Raw genomic sequence first — 14,907 nt, forward strand, 5'->3', positions numbered from 1 at the left:
TTAGAAGCAAAATTTATGAGATAGTTGTTGTCAGATATCATTGGTGATTTCAAATAGGAAATTTAATTGTACAGTTGGTGAAAAGCTTTGGAGAATTTGATTTTTCCCCATTCAAAGAGATACTTGCATTCCTGGAATAGCTGCCCAAGAGGCATTTCAAAGATGGCTGCCGAGTGAAATGAACTATATATAAAATATAACTATTTTGAACTGTGTGTTATCCACTTCATTTAGCAACGTGGAAGAAAGCTATTTTCTGTGAATATGCAAGACTTATGATTTGTTAGCCCTATTGGTAAAAATCGAAATGCAGTAAACAGTAAAACTATTTGCGCTACAACCACAGTGTGTTTTATTATGACAATCAATTAAAAGCATGTAAGAAATACAAGTTAGCAATATCAACCAAAGAGCTGTTTTGTACAGCTAAAAATGACTGTGAGTGGATGGATGACACTGCTTTATGGACTGCTTTGATGTGATTTTTAATGTCATTTTATAGACATGGTAACCATATGGGTTTGAAAATTCATAAGGGTGATTTAACATAGGGTGAAATAACATAACAGAATTTTTGTACAAATTCAAATTAATAACTACTAGGATGATGATTTTGAAGCATGTGTGGGTGAGACTGAGGTCATATCCAGAAGGGTAGTGAGCTTCGGCTATCATTTCTCCTCAGTGGAAGAAAATGGAGGCTCAGTCTCCTGACCACACTGCAGTGACCGCTATTAACTCCAGAACGGGGTGAAACCACAAGCCGTAGGGAAGTACTGTCTACAGACTCTCCTCTCTCATGCACACACACACCTGCAGTTTTTCCACTGCTTTCTCACATTTGCACCTGTAATCAAAAGCATGTGACTACTCTTTCGACAAGAAATCAATACAATAAGCCCTGTTTCTAGAATTCTTACATAGTCCTCTGCCAATAGCATTGTAAGGCTGGAGAAACTTGAAGAACTGGAAGAGAGGGCTATTTTCTGAGAAAACAAAGGAAATTAACATTTGAACTCTCTTGCTATATTACCATCCCCATTCGAGACACGATCACACTTGAGTTGATCCCCTCCCAATTTACACATCATTCCCTTCATCCATCCCTAGACCTGAATTCACCCAAGAATCTATATGGTTTAAAGTGAATTATTATCATACAGTATTACACATTTGATATCATTGAAATGTCTGTGTGATTGGTACAAAAGTCTCATTTCCCAAAGAAGTAAAACAAAAGGTAATAAAGTTTTTAAGAATTTAGAGATAACTTGCACACAAAGGAGGGTGTGTCTTCCAGGCAAATGGCCCCCTGCTCTCAAAAGGTGTAAACTCAATGCAAATTCCCATTGTTAGCAGATGTTTCCATGTAAATCAACTTCTGTCCCCAGTAAGTCTGGGACGGTGATTAATGCAAATTCTCACTGTGAACTCGTTTACAATTGAAAAGAGGTTTCTGCCTTGGTCTGTCTATATAAAGAAATGCAACAAGAGGCTCAGAGCGATTTGTAGACAAATTGGCCCGTGATGCTGAGAGTGGCCGATGTATTTTCTGACGTCAGGTTCGTATCTTTTCTCTTTATTCCAGAGCATTTGATGTTTTGTATTTATTATCTTTGAACTGCTTATGAAATTGGAATGATACATTTACCTGACATAATAAATTGTGAACATTTGATTTTATTCTGACTCTGACATTATTTTCAGTAAAGAGTTAAACAGAATAGTCAAACATTCGCTCACATTTAATGATGCACATATATCATTAAAACCTTTTTCATTTATGGAGTCAGATGAAATAACGAGGTATTACATATGAAAACATTTATTTCATTTAATAAAAATAATTTGCCACGAGAAAAGACAGTAACGCGCAGAGACCTTCATCCGCTGACCTGATGCCTCCATTGGGCCGATTGAGTCGGGCTTACAGCATTATTTATTAATAAAGCAAACAAAGCATAAAGGGAGATTTCACTCAATTTGAGTCCCAAAAACACTGCATGATATTTATCAACTATTCATAATTCAGTTTAACCAGGCAATAATAGCTAAATCACAGAAAATAAAAAGTGTTATTTATCTGCTGCAATTGTCAACTAATACACATATATTATGATTCTGGTCAGCAACAGTATATATAAAAATGTTATACTATTTAGTTTAAATAAATTAAGTTGAAGTGAGTGTTAGATGATGGCAAAAGTAATCTAAATGTAAAGTGGAAATTAGCATGCACAATCAAATATCTAGTATCAGCTGATACCGAGCAATTAAGAAAAAGAAAATCTGGTACAACAGACAGCACAATTCATTCTTAGTGAGAATAAAGAAACATTTATCATGAGTGTATGGAAACCATAAATATATAGGCCTATGGCATGGCATCTGAATTGGTTTGTGCCTCAGACAAGTTTGACTGAAAGACTGAAAAAACATCTTTCATGAACATACTGTAGTTCCTCAATTAATCCTGTGTATTTGTATAAGTTATTCTACACCACCCACAATGACTGATGCCCGGGTCCATGTCTGGCCTCCATGGTTGCTTTTCATTTGCTTTTAATGACTATTTGCTCAGCGTAACAAGGCTCTTAGACGATTCTCGCCAACCTAGGGGATTCACAACGATGCAGGCAGATAAAGAGAGAAAAGTCCTAGTCTGTTGATATAACGCCAACCACTGCGTGAGAATGCATATATGAGACCAACACCTGAGTGGAGCTGTTTCATACTGGCAACATGACTTGACCCTGCCGCTAAACCACAGCATCCTGCTGTGAGACAGAGAGTGACTCCAGAATGGATATAGTGATAAAAGAAATCTAAAATGCACAGTGTCATTTATCTCACTCTACATAAGGCATAAAAGCCTTTTAGTGACTCTAATTGGGCTTCTTGTAACCATGACGCTGCCTCTATATTGGCTGTGATATATTCAGTGCGAGCTACAGTGAAATTTCTTAAACTGATCAAAACAGATGTTGCAAATAGATTTAGAGTCATATTGCTGCCTCGAGGGGAAAATAAGTGCTGCTGACGTGTGGCAGAACAGCACAGGCACCTATTCAGCACTTCATTCATACCCTATAATGACCCTGATATGAGTAGCTCAGTCACACAGGGTTTACAAAGCATTTTCTCAGTTCATATTGCTTTTATTGTGTAATGTCTGAGCCGGATCTACTTTGAAGTATTAAGACGTATTCTTCAGCACAAGTCCACCCAAGACTTTTGACATCTGGAACAAATGGTTTAACAAGATCAATTATCTGCACCATGTCTCTTATTGTGTTGTTTTATAACCTGCGTGTCAGAAATCCTATCTGCTTGTTAAGTAATCCAATAGCTGGGCAAAGACATCAGTGCTGCATTATCATGTCTGAGCGTCAGGACAAACAGAATTATTCACAGGCTTTGTGTGTGATCATGGGCTGTCAGATGCACTTCAGCAAGAGGACAGTTCCTCACAATTTACTGAACATCCTCACTGTTGTTCCCATAAGAGGAAATACGAGCAGTGTGAGAGAATGGAAGATTGACAGAGGGAAAAAATTAAATGTGGAACAATTGTGGTTGACGAAGGTTGCTGGAAAATCTAGCCGTATGCTAATATAAATCATCTGATACATGTTTTGTTGGTGGTCTAATATAGTCTACTAGCTTGGACCAGCTAGAAACCATCTACCACATTCCAAGGCCATAAACAAGTCTTGAACATTGATCAAACCAATTGTTTTGAAGGAGAAAGTAATGTAGTAACAGTCCTTTTCATTTAAAGGAATTAAATATTTTAAGGATTTAAAGGGGGGGTGAAATGCTCATTTTCACTCAATCTCCTGTTAATCTTGAGTACCTATAGAGTAATATTGCATCCTTCATATCTCCAAAAAGTCTTTTGTTTTATTAAATTTTTAACAGAAAGATAGGCTGTACCGAGTCTTTCCGGAAAAAACCGAGCGGCTGGGGGCGGGCCGTGTGGGCGAAGCTTAGCTGTGCTAACGCGCCAAGCTAGTGACAACACACAGAGACATTTGTTCAACAAACAGTTTTACTCACCGTCCGGTTCCAACGCACGACCGCGAACCTTTATCATTGTGACTGCTCGATCCTTAAGCATTAGACAATCTGCAAATCCGTAGATCTGGGCTTTGTTTATAAAACAATCATCGTCGAAATGCAGGGAACAACAGTCTTTACACAACTCCGTTTATGCTCAGGAAAACAAACTCCATCCACGGGTTCCTTAACGCTGGGTTCTTTGGGAATCTGTGCAGGGTTGTCTTGCCCTGGCAACCAAAAACACACTTCTTTGGTGACATTGACTTCCCAAAAGCCAGGCAGGGCGCTTTGATGGCGAACTGCTTTCACTCTCTTGCTCTAGTCTACGAGTGCGCGCGCGGCCGCGATCTTACCGGAGAAGTGCCCTTAGGACCCATATAAGGAAATTCCGCCCTATCTTACGTAAGACAGAGCCATACTCGAAAAAAACTTTCCGAAACTTGTGACAAACCGGAAGGAGTATTTTTGGAACAAAAATACTCCTTCAAACGTACAACTTAGTTTTTGAAACTTTGTCCATGTTTAGCATGGGAATCCAACTCTTTACCAGTGTAAAAAACTCAGTATGCATGAAATAGCATTTCACCCCCCCTTTAAGTAAATAAAAAATTAAGTACTAGATGTATTGTGAAGTAATCAATTTGTCATATCCATATGCCGAAAACCGTTGTTCATGTTTCTTGTCTCATCTCATTCAATTATGAATTACATCAATTATGTTAATGATAGCCTATATCTTCCAATTCAAAACGAAATTTATTAAAAAAGTCAAATTGTTTGAATCACTTGTATATTAATTTCAGTAGTTTCTATTGTAAAATAGTAGTTCATGCTTATCCGCTTACATTTTACCTCTCACTCTTTTACCTTTAAAAGTGATGCAGTGCACTCAAATTCAAGGCTTCTGTGAACAGTAAAGATTATTTTAATTGATTTGCCATTTCAATTATTTTGACACTGACACACTGTTAAGACTTAATAACAAACAGAGTGGTGTATAATGGCATGCAGCATCAAGAATGTCAAGAGATGGGGGGAGATTTGTCCCTCTCAATGTCTATGGTGAGTACGGCACTGCCACATTCCAAATGACAGTTCACTAGTTCACACTTACAAATAAGTCAGATAGAATAAATGCGTATTTGGCGTGCTGTCCGAGGAGAGGGCTCCGGGCTCGGTATTCGGCCCGAACCCAGAGTACTCCCCCCGTATTCCTGGCTGTAAAAGATTGAGCCAAGAGTGAGGAGTCGGGGTGGTGGAGGGATGCTGGAAAAACTGTCAAGGAATATTAGGTGAGTTGACAGAGTGGATATATATATACTTCTTGTCATGCTGATTTAGGGTAGACATAATTGTTTGATGACGAGTAGATTGGATTGATTATTTGAACGTGCTCCTCCCGAACTTTGTTTATAAAACATAATTTAAAGAGAGAAGAGAAGTTAGGAACGGAACAAAAAATTACTAAGAAAAGGAGGAGTGAGAAGTGAAGATAAAAGAGAGTGAAATAGGAAATAAAGAGACTGGGAATGTGGAAGGACAAGTCAACACAGAGGAGCAGGTGGGCAGAGCCACTGGAGCAATCCTAGAGTTTCTCCTCTCCAAAACAGGAAAAGCTGCACACAGCTGCCAGCACACATGTCTCATTTATAAGCATTTTACATGCTCGTGTCTCTGCATGTGTGTGTGTGGAAGGCAGCAGCACTCCTTGCGTCTAGAGAAAATGTCACCAGCCTGGCAAAGTGGGCTGGAACGGCAAGGCAATGGTGAATATGATCATTTAGGGGCGGCTTGATATTTTTAACCTGCTGGTGGGAAAATGTGCTCATTAAAAAACAAAGACAGAAGGAGAAGGCAAATTGGTCCCATTTATGGCACCCATTCCCCTCTCTCTTCTTTATTGTCTTGCTTGTGTGTTTTGCTGCATGTGGCGCGGTGAAAGCGCAACTGATTGCGCTGAATGTGCTGAGAGGGAAAAATGCTCCGTGCCCAGCAGGGGCATGTGGATGGCATATGGAAAACAATACATTCTCGGAGGAGAGAGAAAAGACAGAGAGGTGGAAATAGAATGAGCAAGAGGAAATGATGTTGGAGACAAATACATGGTTAAACTTGCATCCAGGCAGAGTACTAGATGGTCACTGTGACCATGGTAAAGAAAACATACTTGATGACACACTTCAATCTACAGTACAGTATTGTATGAGAAATTCATGTCAGCAGGTGTCATATATGACATTAAATAGTACCTCGCATCCATCCATTCAGGGTATTTCCCTGCCTACAGCCTAAGATGGTGGGATATGCTCTGGCATCCCTGACCCTACATAGGACAAGCAGGCAAGTTTAGGACAAGATTTGAAAATGGTTTGATGGATGGATGGATGTCACATCTCATTTCTTATTAAATGAATGAGCTATTTTACCAAATGTCACAATGAAATCAAAGAGAATAAACTTTTTACATTTTTCATTCTGTTTTGCTTTCAATTTTGAAATTATCCAATCTTATTTAAATCAAAAACAACTGCTCATGCTACATGTGTGTAGCATCTTTGTTTGCATTCGGCCTGTTATAAAGCAAATAAACAGCAAATAAATTTACCTGAAGAAAAAATAATTCAGCTACTGGTATCAGAATTGGCCAATTTGCGTGTAAAAAAATGGAATAATCAAAAATCATGATCAGAGCATCCCTAAACTTGACCTTTACCAAAATTACTAGCCAATGGATGGATGAATGGATTGATGGTTGATTGAATCATTGATTGATGGTTGATTGATTGATTGATTGATTGATTGATTGATTGATTGATTGATTGATTGAAGGATTGATTGATTGAAGGATTGATGGTCCAGCTAATGCTCATTCTTGTTATGTGAATAAAAGGTGGTGTGCATATGGCCTAAAAAAAACAAACAGATTTTTTCTCAAAAAATCCGATTTACGATTTAAATAGATTTTTTTTCTTCCCCTACTTAAAATCAATCTGCAGATGACAAAGAAATTGTTCAAAACATGTTTAACTTTATTTTGTTTTGATCTGGATTTCCCCCTTGGGGTTAAAGTGCAATCAGAAACAACAAGCCAGAAAGACAAGATGGCAGGCCCTGCCTTTGTAAACAGTGAAAATGTAACATAAAATAACGTAACATAACATAAAATTGGTGGATTGGGATTGGGGAAAAAAACAAAACAAACTTAATCACAATAAGTGTATTGTGATTGTCAAAACATTTGGTAACTAAACAGTTTAGTGACAACACAGTGTTTACATGGCATGCTACTGTTTTTATTATTGCTTTCACAATTTCAGTTCAATTATTGCGATTTGATTCTGATCTTGATTCAATATCGATTCCTTTGGATAAATATTAGGTACAGTAGATAATGTTAATTTAAAAATAATAATAATAATAATAATAATAATAATAATAATAATCTCACCCAATGCTGTAAACATACAGAGCCCTGTCAGCTGGTATTATTATTAAAGGTTAAAAATGACATCTCAAATTAAATATAATGCGTAGTTAAAAATATAATAAATATGTAATATATTTAGCATATTTAGCAAAATACTCCTCTCTATAGCAATTTATTTAAGTCCAACTAACGTGCTAAGGTAATTAAATGGCTTTCCTGAGGTAAATGTAACGTTACGTGACATTGTTCTCCAGCTGTTTTATGGACCTCTTTCCGCGGTTGAAAAACACAGATTGATTAATTTTATTTCATTTCGGTAAGTTGAACTGTATCTTTCAAATTACCTATTGCTGGCCCAGATATACCATACAGGCAATCTGGGCATGTGCCCAGGGGGCCTTGCGCAGAGAGGGGCCCTTCGTGATGGGAGTTTTTTTTTTATATAAAAATGTAAAGGTGAATGAAAATATTCCCCACGAGGCCTTTTGAACGAGCCCACCCACGAGGTCCAACTCGCCCGGGGCCCCAAGTTATAGCCGTTCAAAGTCGGGGGTCCCAGCGAACGGCGATCTGGCCACTCTCGCGCAGGCACGTGCACAGGTAGGGCTCAACCTGTGCAGAGCACATGCCCTTTTTGCCCTTACACTCCGAAGTGCCCTTTTTTTGGTGGTGGTGTTTTTTTTCTTTTCTTCAATAAATCAATGCTATTGGTAACCCTTTATGTCTGTCTGTCTGTTTTACAAATATTTAGTCAATGAAAGTTTTTAAAAAGAGCTTGTGTAAATCTTATTCGATCCTCAAACTGTCAGTAAACCTGATAACTCCGCCCCCTCTATCTTGACTGAATTCTCGAATCAACTGAAGTTACGCAGCAGCCGCACAGCAGACAGCAGCTGAACAAAGTTTTGCAAGGGTAAACAAAGATCTTGTTGTTTGATTAAGTACTAAACACTATGTCTATAAAGTCTCATATTTTATTCATTTGATGTCTGACTGAGACATGTGGGACCTGAGAGAGAGGTCTAGCATTTGCCATCTAGTCATAGCCAATACATAGCCTACACTTAAATAGCCAGTGCATACAGTAGCATTTCATCTTTTATAAAATGAGATTTTGGCCAAATGTATTTTACAACAGGAAAAACTGATATATATACCCATATAGCTACAAAAAACTAGTTTGTAACCTGTTGATGATTTGAGTTTGACTTTTGTAAAATGTTAACAATATATTGATAAGTAATACATCAACATAGCCAATAATTTGTTTTTACCATTGGAAAATCATAAGCACAAGTGCACCCCCGCGCTGTTTTGTACTGGAATTTACACAAAGCGACTGAGTGATCCTCGTCACCTAGGTAACATTTATTTCTAAGAATTTTACTTCTTTGATTTATGACTGCTGATAAAGTTAATTTATTAACATTTAATCATGTTATAGTAATACTATTCAATTATGGTTAATTTAAGGCTGTTAATATGCACGTATTTGCTATGTAGCTAATTTTTGAATCTATAGTAGTCTATAGGCTACTCTCCGCTCATCTTCACATGTATAAATGTAGTAAAACATGTTTTTTAAGGGCTTAAGGGCTAAAGCAGCCCTGAAACTAGGGATAGGACGGTATGAAAATGTTATATCACGATAATAGTGACCAAAATTATCGTGATTATCAATATTATCACGGTTTTGTTAAAACGAGATGAAAGTGTTCAAAAATAACTGATGCTCACACTGAAAACATTTCAACAAGTTTTATATTTGAAAATCATCAAACAACAAATAAAACAAGCAGCTCTATGCACTTTTTAAGCATGATTCTATTTTGCGGCATTTCCTTCCTTATAATGACCGTCGTCAATAGCAACGCATTATAATACAGCGCACATCCATGTATCACAACAACGGACACGCTCTCTCGTTTCATTTAAATGCAACTTGCCGTCTTGTGTCTCTACGTTTTTGATTGTACTGAAAATGAAATCAGAGTTTTATAATATTGATGTGATCATCTTGTCAGGACGATTGTTTTGTACGCTGTACAAAATGAATTTATAAACAGGTAAGATTTAAAACATTAATCTCAATTCAATATGTCCCCGTAATTATGTGGTTAAAAAAAAACGGTGTAATAAGTGTACAATGAATATCACAATGAATGTCACTCTTAATAGTCTTGTTTGAACTTGTTCGTTCGTCTTTGGCTCAAAGCCACTTGCTGCGAACTTTTCTTCGTGGAAGCTTCAAGTTTATTTCAAGTGAGTGAGATAAAATATTTTAACTCAAAACTAAATTTTGTGTCCAATTATTTCCCAGACGTAGTTTTGGTATTGAGGTCAAAGTTAACTTGCCTTGCCTTCGCTATACAACAGTGGGTGATGGTCACACAAGACGACTCGGCAGATTTGAAGTGTTTCTATTGCAGCGACTTTTTCTTGTGCATGTTCTGCAGACAGGGTGACCATCCTTGATTAAGTTTCCCTCAGGACTTTTGTAAAAGCTAAAATATGACCACACCTCAGATTTGGTCCTCTTAAAAGGCTGAAAAATATCCCTAGCACGGTCACTGCCTTCCACCATTCCTTCTCAAATAAAAAAACAACAACATTGCGTGCTGCGCCTGTGTCAGACTGTTGCTGGCTGGACAGGATTTACAGTGAGTTATTAAAAACACAGTTTTAATGATAATTAAATTTTAAACGATAATACTAACCGTCAGTACATTTTATTGTGGTTTATAGTGAAACCGGTAATCGTCCCATCCCTACCTGAAACCCTGTAAATCTATATTATTATTATGGTTGTTATTAATAGTGAATAAATCTAAAGCTTTTGAGACTATTATTTTGTGTTATTGAATTTTTCATGAAGATGTGACAATTTCTTCCTTTTATGTAGGCTTACTAAATAATCTTAATAAAAAAAAAAATATATATATATATATAAAAACAGGAGAGGGGGTGCCCTTTTTCATTTTCAACACATGCCCCTCAAAAGGTCTGCGCACGGCCCTGCTCTCACGTTCGAGCAAGGGTCCCCGTGGGACCTCCTCACCCGAATTTGAGCTCTCTGGGTCTTTGCGTTGCCGAGATACGAGCGATTTTCTTCTGAGATTGTGACGTCACTGGCGGCCGCCATTTTGAAGCGCGCCCGATGGTTTTCGGCTAATATCTCCACGAAAATACCACCAAAAATTCAGTCAGGTAGGGGAGGGCGGCCCATGAGCTTCAGTTCTCAGGGGCCCCTAGCGGTACTAATCCAGCCTTGACCTATTGAGCATTCGTGTTTATTTAGCCTACTATTAACTAGTAGTAAAGAGTAACAGATGATCGGTTCACGTGCTGCTTGAACTCTGTCAGGGATGTCACGTCACGTGGATATGTGGCGTTAGAGCGTGTAAAAAGTGACAATTGCGTGAGTCTCACCGGTGAATGCGTGAGAGTTGGCAGCCCTGCTGATTCAGTTTGTAAATGTTTTTGGCAGGTGTGCTTGTGCTGTCGTGGTCTTGTTCATTTGCCATGTTGTTTGTGTATCTGTATGGCAAACGCGTGGAGGGAGGGCTGAGCCCGTTCGGAACTACGGGAGCCCAGAGGGGAGCGTCGGCGAATGTTAAAGATAAAAATGGATTTTTATTCAAACAAATCGACGTAAACTACACATTCGAGTTAATCGATGAAATCGATTTATCGCCCAGCCCTAGTATGCACATAAGGATACATCTCAAGTTATCAGATTCTCTCAAACACACAATTTGTTCCTAAACACCATGCACAGCATTTGAAGCAAAATTTGATGAGCAGAGGTATAACGGAGGTGATATTTTGATGTTCCTTTTATCAGGCTGGACGCTTTATTACTTCCTTCATTGGACAGTGGGGTGTAATTCTTGAGGGAGATTAAGGAACAGGGGTCAAATGACACATCTTTAATGAGCTTTTCAGCTTATACATCAAACTAGTCTATCTGTTTCAACGCCTCTCTGATTAAGCACTTAATTAGGGGCTGGCATTTCCCACTTAGCCTTTCCATAACATCTGGGTTAAATTTGTCTGATTTGGAGGCTTTCATGCCAGTAATTATTTCAACCTTTCTTAAATGTCACCAAGACTGAGTTCTGAGATGCCACACTGGGGCCTCTCCTCTAGAACAAGTCCAGTCATTAAATCAGCAGCCACCCATGGACGTTCCAGAAACATCTGCACTGCTTGACAAGGTCTGGGAATAGTGTTTGCATAGTTATGTCGTCATATGGGATCTCTTATCTCGTCCTGGAGGGGGTGATTATGGTATGGTTGGTTGGTGGTACTGAAAACCCGCAAACACTGATTTCTAAAAGGATTACACATGTTATTCAGTGTTCTTTTCATCTCAAGCACCAAGGTTAGAAGCTTAGAAGGTCTAACATGTCACGAACTCCGTCCCTATCCAACATCTACACTTCTGTTAAGGTCATTTTGGTGATTTTATGAATTATTGATGGATTTTTCCTTGTAGGAGAAGCAAAGTTGCCCTAGGGTGCACATTATAATACTGTGTATGCCTCCGGGCAGCAACATTTGATTTGAATATTGGTATAAATGAAAACACTAACCCACTGTTTATGAACAACATCTCTGCAATGATATTAAACCTCATACCAGCCAAAGGGAGTTACAAAAGAGTGCCCGACGGTCACCACTACACAAACCACAGTTTATGTCCTTTCAACTTCTAGTAAACAACACACATGAATAAAAAAATTCTACTTCTCTGAAGGCTGTCTTTTCATTAATGACATTGCCACAGGCACAAAGTCGGGAAGGAAAAGTCACACAATGACCAAGTCAGGCAAAGTCACAAGCGAAGGTGGGGGGTCATTTTAATAAGCTGTCTGCCTGCAGGCAGGATATGAGACAAAGCAAATGTACAAAAAGTTTCCACTCAAGAAGTTTCATTAACATTTATGATTTTTTTTATCCTTTCTGAGAGCATTTCTTATTCTGAAGTGAAGGAGCCAGAAATGGAATGGCATGTCAGATTTCTAGACTTTGGCTAAAAGGACTTGCACTGACACAAATTTAAAAACTGGATATTGCTATGATTTCAGTGCAGGCAGCTGCATTATTCATGCAACACTCTCTTCGATATATTTACTGTTCTTTTTTTTCTTTCCTTTCTTTTTTCAGCTTGTGGATTTATGTCTTAACATCCAGCACTTACTTGTGATACATTACATTCATTACAATTACTAATGGAGCCTAGGAGAAGAGCATGGGACACATTTGTAGTCATGGCATATAATGTTGTTGTCATAGTGTGCCGTGGATTGCAGATTTGGATGGAAGCGGTTAGTGGTGGATCTGGTAGGCTAATTGCATTTCTCTTCAAGAAAATCATTGAGACAGAGCCCTTTCACGCCCTCCTTTTCTGACAGCACGACATTACCGTGCCGTTAAGCTGAGGATAAACATTAGCACGGGCTCTACGAAAAAAAAGAAGAATGAATATAGATAAAATGAAGTCAGAGCCTCTTTCTGCCTGAAGCTCTGTAATGCACAGGTAGAGAGACCACTAGAGAAAATCATTCTCAACAGCTGGAAGTATGTGCTATCTGGACTAAGTAAAATATGACTATTCATTGAGCAGCACAGAGAGAGAATAGGGCTATTTTTCATATTTTATTCAGGTCAATATGTGGAAAACCTTGTAACTGCTTAATATTTCTAACACAGTATTGTATGCCACTGATTTTGTTTTTCATTTTGGAGATTTAACAATATTTATGCATGACAGGTTCTTTAAGATGTAGTAGTTACAGTCATCAATTGTTCTATGCATGAATTGATTATAATTTATATTATTTATAACTATTCAGTGCTGGGTACTTTGTAATAAATAGCTGTTTATGCAACGTCCCCACGGCTTCGGCACAAATTCAGCCAAATAATTATATCACTGCTTGAGATTGCAGACTTGTTCTCAAAACACTTGTTTCGCTCACTTTGTTTTCAAAATATTAATCGATAATAAATTGTATACCAGACCCTCATAAAATGGCATATCCTAGCAGACTAAATCATCTAAATTATCAGTGCAGGGAGCTTATTAGGCACTGAGCATTGAATTTTAAGTAAATGAATACATTACATTAATGTATTGACATACTTGATGCAACTACATTACTAAGTGATTAATCAATATATGTACAGTCATGTATATTTCCATTATGCTTAATACGTTTTGACATGGTCAAATGAAACATTTATCTAAACTTTAGTTTTGATTGAAGTTGTCTTAATGTGGTAGTTTTGAATTATTTCAATTTATCACAAAAATTTGTATGATATCAAAAAATAATTGGTTGCCCCATGCAGCACTGCCACAGACCCCCTGTTGAAGACGCCTGCTTTAGAGCTTTAAAATCACCCACAATGTGATTATCTCAACTGATCAGAATTTGTACATTTATACAGTCTGTCCTCATTTGTACATTCGCCAAAAAAATAAAAATAAAATAAAAACACCTTTCTGATAATTTGCTGTGACAGTCATAATGCAGTGATTAGAGAAGTGACCTTATTGGCATTTGTGCATTAGACGGTAATTTAATGCCAAAAATATCCAAGGACAACTTAATGGAGTTCAGGTTCCCAAATTAATCACTTTTTTTTTTTTTTTTTTTTTTTTAAATGTGGAACACAAAATCAGAAGTGTTTGCACAGCTTTTTCATGAGTACATAATGGATTAAGAGTTGTGTACAGTTTTTAAAAAATGTTATGCTTCTGAGGGGGAATAAAATATATGTTAGGAAAAACAAAGACCTAATTAAAATTTTTGGTTGAACTATTCATTTGATTTTCTTCTCTCCATTAGAATACTCTAATGAAATTTATATCTAGCCCTACAGCATACCTTACAATTTGCTTAAAAAAAATATATATATATATTTAACTAAATATGCATATTTTTACAAATGTCAAAACTTGGTAAACAGGATTCATTACATTAACTAAATATCTAATTGGATGATTTATTTATTAATTATGTTGTGTAAGCACCCCATAAGGAAGATGAGCAAAGTCATTGTGGCTGAAGGAAATCTTTCCATATGCAGGGAAATGAAACAGCTAGTCCTTATCGAAGGAGGATACATGGAGCCAATCAGCCACATCTCTCCAGCCAGATCTACCAGTAATCATTCAGAGAGAAAAAGGAGCAAGAGAAAGACCCAGCCACATCTCCATGTCCGTACACTTATTAACACTGTCGGCTGCAGCGTGTCATACATCTCTCTCTCCCATACAGACACGGCAAGCCTGACTGCTCAAACACACGCTCTGTGAATGACACCTGAATCAGTAAAAAAAAGGTCAAGACTGCCACAACCTCCCTGATCTTGCGGTTAGCAATTCAGTTAGAGATTGGCTTCAAAGT

Source organism: Squalius cephalus, assembly GCF_949319135.1.
Source record: "Squalius cephalus genome assembly, chromosome: 2".
Classification (NCBI taxonomy): domain Eukaryota; kingdom Metazoa; phylum Chordata; class Actinopteri; order Cypriniformes; family Leuciscidae; genus Squalius; species Squalius cephalus.